We start from the raw sequence: 10,657 nt of genomic DNA on the forward strand, positions 1-10,657 counted from the left end.
GGCTTTCCCACAGAGGCAGGAAATGAGGACGGACACCTTCTCCCGCTCCGATGGTGCCGGCCTGATGCTGGTGAAGTAAAGCTCCAATTGGAGGAGGAATCCGTGGCACAGCGCCGCTGTCCCCTCAAACGCCTGTGGTCGGGATATCTGGATCCCTCCTGGTGATGGGGTGTAGGTGGCTGGATCCGGTTGGCCAGCTGGTCTCGACAGATCGGGTCTGCTCCTCTGCAGGCGTTGCTCTTCTCCCGCTGACTCCATAGCGGTTGGGTGATTCTGTGATGTGTGTGATAGAAGGAGTCAGGCGCAGGAGAGTAATACGCATCCAAAGAGTTTATTCCATTGATAAACAGTTGCGCAAGCATGCGACAACAAAACTTAGGCACAGCTACAACAAGGTAAAGGTAGCTCAATGGAGCTACACACAGCTCACTACAAACAATCACCCACACAGACAAGGAAGCAGAGGGAACACTTATACAATGACTAATTGTGGATAAGGACCAGGTGTGTGTGATTAATTAGACAAGACAAGTGGAGTGATGATAAATGGATCGGCAGCAGCTAGTAAGCTGGTGACGACGAACGCCGATACCTGCCTGAACAAGGAGGGAGGCAGCCTCGGCGGAAGTCGTGACAACTGTGGTATTTCACCCAGTAGATAAGGGAGTTTATCAAAATTGGGTTTGCTTTTCGAATTCTTTGTGGATCTCTGTATTCTGAGGGAAATATGTGTCTCTAATATGGTCATACATTTGGCAGGAGGTTAGGAAGTGCAGCTCAGTTTCCACCTCATTTTGTGGGCAGTGTGCACATAGCCTGTCTTCTCTTGAGAGCCAGGTCTGCCTAACGCGGCCTTTCTCAATAGCAAGGCTATGCTCACTGAGTCTGTACATAGTCAAAGCTTTCCTTAAGTTTGGGTCAGTCACAGTGGTCAGGTATTCTGCCGCTGTGTACTCTCTGTTTAGGGCCAAATAGCATTCTAGTTTGCTCTGTTTTTTTTGTTAATTCTTTCCATGTGTCAAGTAATTCTCTTTTTGCTCTGTGGGGTCTGTTTGTGTTTGTGAACAGAGCCCCAGGACCAGCTTACTTAGGGGACTTTTCTCAAAGTTTATCTCTCTGTAGGTGATGGCTTTGTTATGGAAGGTTTGGGAATCGCTTCCATTTAAGTGGTTATAGAATTTAACGGCTCTTTTCTGGATTTTGATAATTAGCGGGTATCGGCCTAATTCTGCTCTGCATGCATTATTTTGGGGTTTTCGTTGTACACAGAGGATATGTTTGCAGAATTCTGCATGCAGAGTCTCAATTTGGTGTTTGTCCCCTTTTGTGAGTTCTTGGTTGTTGAGGGGACCCCAGACCTCACAACCATAAAGGGCAATGGGTTCTATAACTGATTCAAGTATTTCTAGCTAGATCCTAATTGGTATGTCAAATTTGATGTTCCTTTTGATGGCGTAGAAGGCCCTTCTTGCCTTGTCTCTCAGATCGTTCACAGCTTTGTGGAAGTTACCTGTGGCGCTGATGTTTAGGCCGAGGTATGTACCGTTTTTTGTGTGCTCTAGGGCAACGGTATCTAGATGGAATTTGCATTTGTGGTCCTGGCAACTGGACCTTTTTTGGAACACCATTATTTTTGTCTTACTGAGATTTACTGTCAGGGTCCAGGTCTGACAGAATCTGTGCAGAAGATCTAGGTGCTGCTGTAGGCCCTCCTTGGTTGGTGGCAGAAGCACCAGATCATCAGCAAACAGTAGACGTTTGACTTTAGATTCTAGTAGGGTGAGGCTGGGTGCTGAAGACTGTTCTAGTGCCCTTGCCAATTCGTTGATATATATATGTTGAAGAGTGTGGGGCTTAAACTGCATCCCTGTCTCACTCCACAGCCCTGTGGAAAGAAATGTGTGTGTTTTTTGCTAAAATTAACCGCACACTAGTAGTTTGTGTACATGGATTTTATAATGTCGTATGTTTTTCCCCCAACCCCACTTTCCATCAATTTGTATAGCAGACCCTCATGCCAAATTGAGTCAAAAGCTTTTTGGAAATCTGGATAAGAGCGTCTGCTAAATGACGTAAATGTAAAAATGTAAACAAAGCATGAGCAGAGCCTGCTGAGCATCTGGTACATGCCATTGGCTTGGGCTAGTGTAAGAGTGAGTTGGGCCTGTTTGCCTGCACACGGCCTGGGCGTATGTGTGGCTTTCATGTTGAGGCCCTCTTTGCGGGAGTGGGGGGCATGAGGTGGCTAGGAGGGGCATAGGTCTGATCTGAGGGGGCCTAAATGGGGTGTGGGCATGGTTTACTTGGGGGGGGGGGGGGGTGTTAATTGGTTGACATTTAACATTTTGAGGTGGGTGTGGGGTGTGGATGTGGCTGGTGTTGCTGTGGTCTGGATGTAGGTCCTCTCGGCGGGGGTCCTCTATGTGTAGGTCCGGGTGGGGGTGTCCCGCAGGTCTGGGAGAGTGTCTCGCGGGTCTGGGCGGGGTGTCTGTTGATCTGTTGCTCCTGTGTGAGGTGTTGGGTCTGCTGTTGAGGGCGATATCCTTTAGGGTCCGGGCGAAGGTGGGCACTGCTGCCTTGTATAGGTGGACCTGGTCGTAAAGGCTGTTCAGGTCTCTCTCTCTCTCTCTCTCTGTTTTTGTTGGAAACAAACAAACAACACTAACTGGCTCACAGGCCCACAAGTGCACACGTACGCACACCACACCACACCACACCACACCATACACATACACACACACAGACGCATCGTGGAGAGGTTAATGCTGATGGTGGATGAGAGGCAGAGGTGGTGGATTAGAGAGAGTTTAGTTCCGTCTGCCATGAGTCAGACTGGCTGTAATGTCAGCTCCTAGACAAACACTGTCCTTGGTACTCTGTACTCTGTCTCTGAGGTGTATCCTAGTCTCTAAACATTGCAATGTCTCTGATTTAAGGACTATCTTTTCCATTGATACTTAATCTCAATTCAATTCATTGTAATAAACTTTATCCCTATAGGGGGATTATTACTGGGCTTAAAAGTGATGTTCAAATCAAATCAAATGTTATTTGTCACATGCACCGAATACAACAGGTGTAGACCTTACCTGGAAGTGCTTACTTACAAGCCCTTGACTAAGAATGCAGTTTTAAGAAAAATCTAGAAAATATTTACTAAACAAACTAAAGTAAAAAAATAAAAGAGCAACAATAAAATAACAATAAAGAGGCAATTTACAGCAGGTACCGCTACCGATTCAATGTGCGAGGGTACAGGTTAGTCGAGGTAATTGAGGTAATATGTACATGTAAGTAGGGGTAAAGTGACTATGCATAGATAATAAACAGCAAGTAGCAGCAGTTCATAATAACATGCTGCCCATGAGATCTAAAGTAGCAGTGATACAGAATATAATAACCCTTTAATACGTTGTGAAACCTAGAAATAGATGGCAACTGTGGTCCTCTGTAGCTCAGATGGTAGAGCACGGCACTTGTAACGCCAAGGTAGTGGGTTCGATCCCCGGGACCACCCATACACAAAAAAATGTATGCACGCATGACTGTAAGTTGCTTTGGATAAAAGCGTCTGCTAAATGGCATATTTATTTATTTAACTGCCTGAACTCCAATGCTTTGTTGCAGGGTTGTAGGGGTTGTTGTCAACTCCATTTAACCCAATAATTTTCAGGAAGTGAACAGAAATTCTGGATTCATGTTGACAGTATAAAACTCTCCAATAGATACAGTCTCATACAGAAAAGCTAGCCTGTGTACCTCTACGCCATATGTGCTTGATCTCTGCCACCCTTTGTACCTAAGTGTCTCTGCTATCTGTGACCTTGCATACCACAGTGTTACGTAAGTCTTTTCACTGAGGTGTAAAGTGAGCTGCTGTCACTGGAGAGGCAGGCAGGGGTCCATCAGGGCCAGAATGTCCATAGTAACCTAATGTGTGACTTAGTACTGTGTACTAACCTATGACGTTACCAGGCCCCTCAGTTAAGCTCTCCTCTGATTCAAAGCCTGTTTGGTGTGTTACCTCACAATGGTTATGATTGGCTTTGGCATCGGAGAAGCTGATTTTAGATTAGTTTGGGAACAATGTCTGATGGAGAGTGGGAGGGTATGAGGAACCCTTTGAGCCGTCCACCTATTTGTGCTCTGGAGACACGGATAGAAGAGAGAGTTTCTGTTTGAGTATGTGTGTGCATCTGCCTGTATGTGCATGCTGTGTGTTCATACAGTGGGGAAAAAAAGTATTTAGTCAGCCACCAATTGTGCAAGTTCTCCCACTTAAAAAGATGAGAGAGGCCTGTAATTTTCATCATAGGTACACGTCAACTATGACAGACAAAATGAGAAAAAAAATTCCAGAAAATCACATTGTAGGATTTTTAATGAATGTATTTGCAAATTATGGTGGAAAATAAGTATTTGGTCAATAACAAAAGTTTCTCAATACTTTGTTATATACCCTTTATTGTCAATGACACAGGTCAAACGTTTTCTGTAAGTCTTCACAAGGTTTTCACACACTGTTGCTGGTATTTTGGCCCATTCCTCCATGCAGATCTCCTCTAGAGCAGTGATGTTTTGGGGCTGTCGCTGGGCAACACGGACTTTCAACTCCCTCCAAAGATTTTCTATGGGGTTGAGATCTGGAGACTGGCTAGGCCACTCCAGGACCTTGAAATGCTTCTTACAAAGCCACTCCTTCGTTGCCTGGCGGTGTGTTTGGGATCATTGTCATGCTGAAAGACCCAGCCACGTTTCATCTTCAATGCCCTTGCTGATGGAAGGAGGTTTTCACTCAAAATCTCACGATACATGGCCCCATTCATTCTTTCCTTTACACGGATCAGTCGTCCTGGTCCCTTTGCATAAAAACAGCTCCAAAGCATGATGTTTCCACCCCCATGCTTCACAGTAGGTATGGTGTTCTTTGGATGCAACTCATCATTCTTTGTCCTCCAAACACGACGAGTTGAGTTTTTACCAAAAAGTTCTATTTTGGTTTCATCTGACCATATGACATTCTCCCAATCCTCTTCTGGATCATCCAAATGCACTCTAGCAAACTTCAGACGGGCCTGGACATGTACTGGCTTAAGCAGGGGGACACGTCTCGCACTGCAGGATTTGAGTCCCTGGCGGCGTAGTGTGTTACTGAAGGTAGTCTTTGTTACTTTGGTCCCAGCTCTCTGCAGGTCATTCACAAGGTCCCCCCGTGTGGTTCTGGGATTTTTGCTCACCGTTCTTGTGATCATTTTGACCCCACGGGGTGAGATCTTGCGTGGAGCCCCAGATCGAGGGAGATTATCAGTGGTCTTGTATGTCTTCCATTTCCTAATAATTGCTCCCACAGTTGATTTCTTCAAACCAAGCTGCTTACCTATTGCAGATTCAGTCTTCCCAGCCTGGTGCAGGTCTACAATTTTGTTTCTGGTGTCCTTTGACAGCTCTTTGGTCTTGGCCATAGTGGAGTTTGGAGTGTGACTGTTTGAGGTTGTGGACAGGTGTCTTTTATACTGATAACAAGTTCAAACAGGTGCCATTAATACAGGTAACGAGTGGAGGACAGAGGAGCCTCTTAATTAAGAAGTTACAGGTCTGTGAGAGCCAGAAATATTGCTTGTTTGTAGGTGACCAAATACTTATTTTCCACCATCATTTGCAAATACATTCATTAAAAATCCTACAATGTGATTTTCTGGATTTTTTTTCTTCTCAATTTGTCTGTCATAGTTGACGTGTACCTATGATGAATATTACAGGCCTCTCTCATCTTTTTAAGTGGGAGAACTTGCACAATTGGTGGCTGACTAAATACTTTTTTTCCCCACTGTATGTGCGTATGCTGATGGGGTAAGTGCATATTGTTGTTCAGTCAGACAGAATGAACTGTTATTCCATTTTGGGAGCTCCTGTCCACCCACCAGGCTTTATGTCAGTGGATGGCAAGACCTGCACATCACTGAGCGAGAGAAAGGGCTATCCAGCTCCACTCGTCTCCTCCAGAGTGAACTCTCTCTACATGCTCCCAGCACTGCAGGCATTCATATCAAGGTTTTTTTTCAGGCCTTGAGAAAGGTAAAGGCTGACTGGTTACTGCAGTGATGGAAAAACTTCAGTTGAAATGACAGATACAGTATATATGCAGTGTGTTTCATCTTTCTTGGAGTGCAGTTTCTAAAAAGCAGTGAAAGGTCAAATTATCAGGGTAATGGTCTACTTACTGGCTTCTACTTACTGGGGGACAGTGTTTCCTGTAAGGCTGTGTTTGTCTAAACAAGGAAACATTGGCCGACACAGAGAGAGAGACAGAGAGAGAGAGAGTATTAGCATGGTTAAAGGGGAAATGTCACAATTGTTCAACTATATATTTAATACATCCAGCACCGCCCCAACATCAACATATATGAAAATGGCACGTTTCGATGTTTAAAAAAGAAAAAAAAAGAGGAAGATAAGCGTTTCCACTGACATCATCAAATCAAATCAAATCAAATTGTATTTGTCACATGCGCCGAATACAACAGGTGTAGACCTTACAGTGAAATGCTTACTTACAAGCCCTTAACCAACAATGCAGTTTTAAGAAAAACAAGTGTTAAGTAAAAAAATTGATAAGTAAAAAAATTAAAAGAAGAAAAATAGAAAAATTACAAATAATTAAAGAGCAGCAGTAAAATAACAGTAGCGAGGCTATATACAGGGGGTACTGGTACTGAGTCAATGTGCGGGGGCAGAGGTTGGTCGAGGTAATTGAGGTAATATGTACATTTAGGTAGAGGTAAAGTGACTATGCATAGATAATAAACAGAGAGTAGCAGCAGCGTAAAAGAGGCGGTTGGGGGGGGATTAGCCATTTGATTAGCTGTTCAGGAGTGTTATGGCTTGGGGGCAGAAGCTGTTAAGGAGCCTTTTGGACCTAGACTTGGCGCTCTGGTACCGCTTGCCGTGCGGTAGCAGAGAGAACAGTCTATGACTAGGGTGGCTGGAGTCTTTGGCAATTTTTAGGGCCTTCCTCTGACACCGCCTGGTATAGAGGTCCTGGATGGCAAGAAGCTTGGCCCCAGTGATGTACTGGGCCCCGTGTTGAGGATCAGCATGGCAGATGTGTTGTTACCTACCCTTACCACCTGGGGGCGGCCCGTCAGGAAGTCCAGGATCCAGTTGCAGAGGGAGGTGTTTAGTCCCAGGGTCCTTAGCTTAGTGATGAGCTTTGAGGGCACTATGGTGTTGAATGCTGAGCTGTAGTCAATGAATAGCATTCTCACGTAGGTGTTCCTTTTGTCCAGGTGGGAAAGGGCAGTGTGGAATGCAATAGAGATTGGATCATCTGTGGATCTGTTGGGGCAGTATGCAAAATGGAGTGGGTCTAGGGTTTCTGGATAATGGTGTTGATGTGAGCCATGACCAGTGTGCATCATGTGATTTTAACCAAGTATGAGTTGGCATTGCCTACTAATTGTCTACTAATTGGTTGATGATATTATTGGAAACACTTATCTTCTATCTTTTTGACTACAAAACATAGAAACACAGTATTTTCAAATATGTTGACGCTGGAGTGGTGAAATGTCCTTTATTAAGAGTGCAAAAGTTTGTGATAGAAAGAAGCAGAGAGAGAGAGAGAGAGAGAGAGAGAGAGAGAGAGAGAGAGAGAGAGGAGAGAGAGAGAGAGAGAGAGAGAGAGAGAGAGAGAGAGAGAGAGAGAGAGAAGAGAGAGAGAGAGAGAGGAGAGAGAGAGGAGAGAGAGGAGAGAGAGAGATGAGAGAGAGAGAGAGAGAGAGAGAGAGAGAGAGAGAGAGAGGAGAGAGAGAGAGAGAGAGAGAGAGAGAGAGAGAGAGAGAGAGAGAGAGAGAGAGAGAGAGAGAGAGAGAGAGAGAGAGAGAGAGAGAGACGACAAGGCAGGAATCTTTCTGGAAAGTGGCAGCTAATTATGTAATCATTCAACAGGGCCACATCTTCCTCTCCTCCAATCAGATCATCCAATGCCCCCACCCTGGCCACTCCTACGCTTGACCACTTTCTCTGCCCTTCCTCTCTGTCCAGTTGTGAAAACACAGATGACCCACTTAGCATGGTCCAGTAAAAACACACACACACACACACAATATTTGTTTTATTTTAACCTAAAACATTTCATAAATACATTTATAGTAAAATATTATGGGGAATGGGAATGAGAGGGCTACTACACAGTATTGGGAAGGGATCACAGTATGAGGCATAAGTTGAAGTGTTCGGAGGCTTGACTTCAGTGCAGGACAGGGGTTGAGGTGTTCAGAGGCTTCAGTGCAGGACAGCCTCATCATGGATGGATGGTATTGGAGGAGAGCTAAACTCTTCCACTGAGGGCAGGACAGGATTTGACTGAGAAGACAAAAAAACAATAACCAACACAGTTAGACAAAAGAGCTAAGAATGAGTTACACTGATGTGTAATAATGTGATTGTGTTTGTGTATGTGATTGACTCTACATACAGTAATGAACATTGACAGGGGTACTCACAGTGGCTTGGAGAGGAAACATTCAATGTGCCAGTGGATGAGAGGGCACATGAGACATGGCTTCAGTTCATGTCAGGAGAGAGTTGACACTGGTAGTGGAGTTGAGTGGGCATCACTTCTTAAATCAGGGAAGAGGAGGGGACTTAGATGTAAATACAAATACATTCCATTACAGCAGAGCCATCATAGGCTTGGGTATTATTTTTTGTACAACATTTGTCACAGTGTTGAGGTCATCCTCAGTTGTAGGTTTATGAGAATATAAGAATACATGCTGTAACAGCCAGATTGAACATTCTCATCAAATTCACGCCCATCATTATCTTATTTCCCAGCATGTTCTATTGCAGCTAGATTCTTTAGGATTGTTTTTAATATCTGTGTTTTTGCATGTACATTGATTGATTGATTAATCTTATGCCACACAAATATAAATAGCATACATTTTTCTAAACTAATCCAATCAGTTAGTTAGATGTATTGCACCTGTTACTGAAATGGATGTTCCAGTTTAAATGGTTTAGGTAGTCTCATTTGACAATCATTCTGAATGTAGGTTGTGGATGAATAAAAATTCAAACTATTGGCTGTCCTAACTCTGGCTGGATTCCAATAGGAATTACATATCACTTTGCAAGCCAGTGTGACTTACAGGCCTGATGTGGCCTGTAAACAAGCAGGTTCCTAACACCACTGCGTTGGGGTAAAACATGGCCATTGAGTGAAGGCCTTATGATATGTAATGTATTGTCATAAAAAGTCAAATTTTGATAACATTTACCTACAGTAGGAAGTCCACAGGACTGAAATCAAATGAATTTAACAACCATGTCTCTGTCACTAACAAATACAGTCATGGGTGGTAAATAGACAATTGACTCAAAAAGGCAAGGCACACTGGGAAAGTATATTGGGGGCGTGGCTTCGCAGGGGCATGGCTTGTAATCAGTTATTTTTGGGCCACCCATATGTGGAAGTGTTGTACTAGTGTAAGTGGTCTATGGTTGTATTAGTGACATTTAGAGTTCTGGAAATACTATGGGCATGAGAAGGAATGTGTGTATGTGTGTATGTGTGTATGTGTGTATGTGTGTATGTGTGTATGTGTGTATGTGTGTATGTGTGTATGTGTGTATGTGTGTATGTGTGTTTGTGCCCGTGCATGCGTGCCCGTGCGTGCCCCGTGGGCTTGGAGATCAGAGGTGTCTGGTGAAAGAAAAGCAGGTTGATAACCTTAGTTAACCCTTCCCCTAACTTTAACCTAAGTCCTAAACTTAAACCTAACATTAACCCTAAACCCTAGCCAAGTTAATGTTAGCGAACACACACACATATCATACATTTTGCAAATACATAACATATTGTATGTTTTATGAATTCGTAACATATTGTACGTTTCGCAAATTCGTAATATATAATACGAATTGTAATTTGTAACATATCATACGGAATGGGTGATGGTGGACATCCACAAATTAATACATACCATATGAAACGTAACATATCATACTAAATGGAGTGTCTCAGATTTACATACAGAATAATACAAAATGCTCTGAGTCCATGTTGCTCAGAGGCATGCTGCATGTGTGATTAGTTTTCAAAACAGTCAGGCACATCCTACAATTACACTATTATATTAAAATTGTTAAACTTGTTTGATTAAAATGATCCAATTTGGAATAAATCATGTTTTTCTGCAGGTGTTGTGTATGACTCAGAGATGGAAAAGGAAATGGACAGAACATTGAAAAAGGACAGAGAGCAAGAGAGAGAGGAAAGTAAATTATTAGGGCTCTATTCAATCTGTATCGCTGAAGTGTTACAGATTGTGCGATAGACATTGAAAGGTAATTTCCGATTGAGCCGACGTGTGCAGCATTTACTGTGAATGCAGTCTCCGCTAACACAGAAACATTGCCTTTAAATTTCACTCCCAATGTAACGCTGAACCTCATGCGATAAGGATTGAATAAAACCCTTCGTTTCCAGGGAAAAAAGGGACAATAAGAGGGAGGGAGCGAGCAAAAAAGGGACAATAAGAGAGAAATGGAGTGAGAGACAGAAAGAAAGAAAGGGGGAGGGAGAGAACAGAGAGAGAAAAACAGGGAGAGGAAAAAAGAGATGGTAGAGATGATAAAGAGAGAGAGAGAT

The 10,657-nt window shown here is 43.5% G+C and overlaps 1 long non-coding RNA gene across 1 annotated transcript; it reads right to left on the reverse strand.

Moving 5' to 3' along the window:
* Positions 1 to 8,101: 8,101 nt before the first annotated feature.
* Positions 8,102 to 9,900, reverse strand: LOC311129662. Its single transcript, XR_014613299.1, has 2 exons — positions 8,505 to 9,900; positions 8,102 to 8,364 (listed from the first exon to the last, which is right to left on the reverse strand). It is a non-coding gene; the product is annotated as an uncharacterized lncRNA (long non-coding RNA).
* Positions 9,901 to 10,657: the final 757 nt, after the last annotated feature.

This window comes from Coregonus lavaretus, assembly GCF_964263955.1.
Source record: "Coregonus lavaretus genome assembly, chromosome: 5".
Taxonomy (NCBI): domain Eukaryota; kingdom Metazoa; phylum Chordata; class Actinopteri; order Salmoniformes; family Salmonidae; genus Coregonus; species Coregonus lavaretus.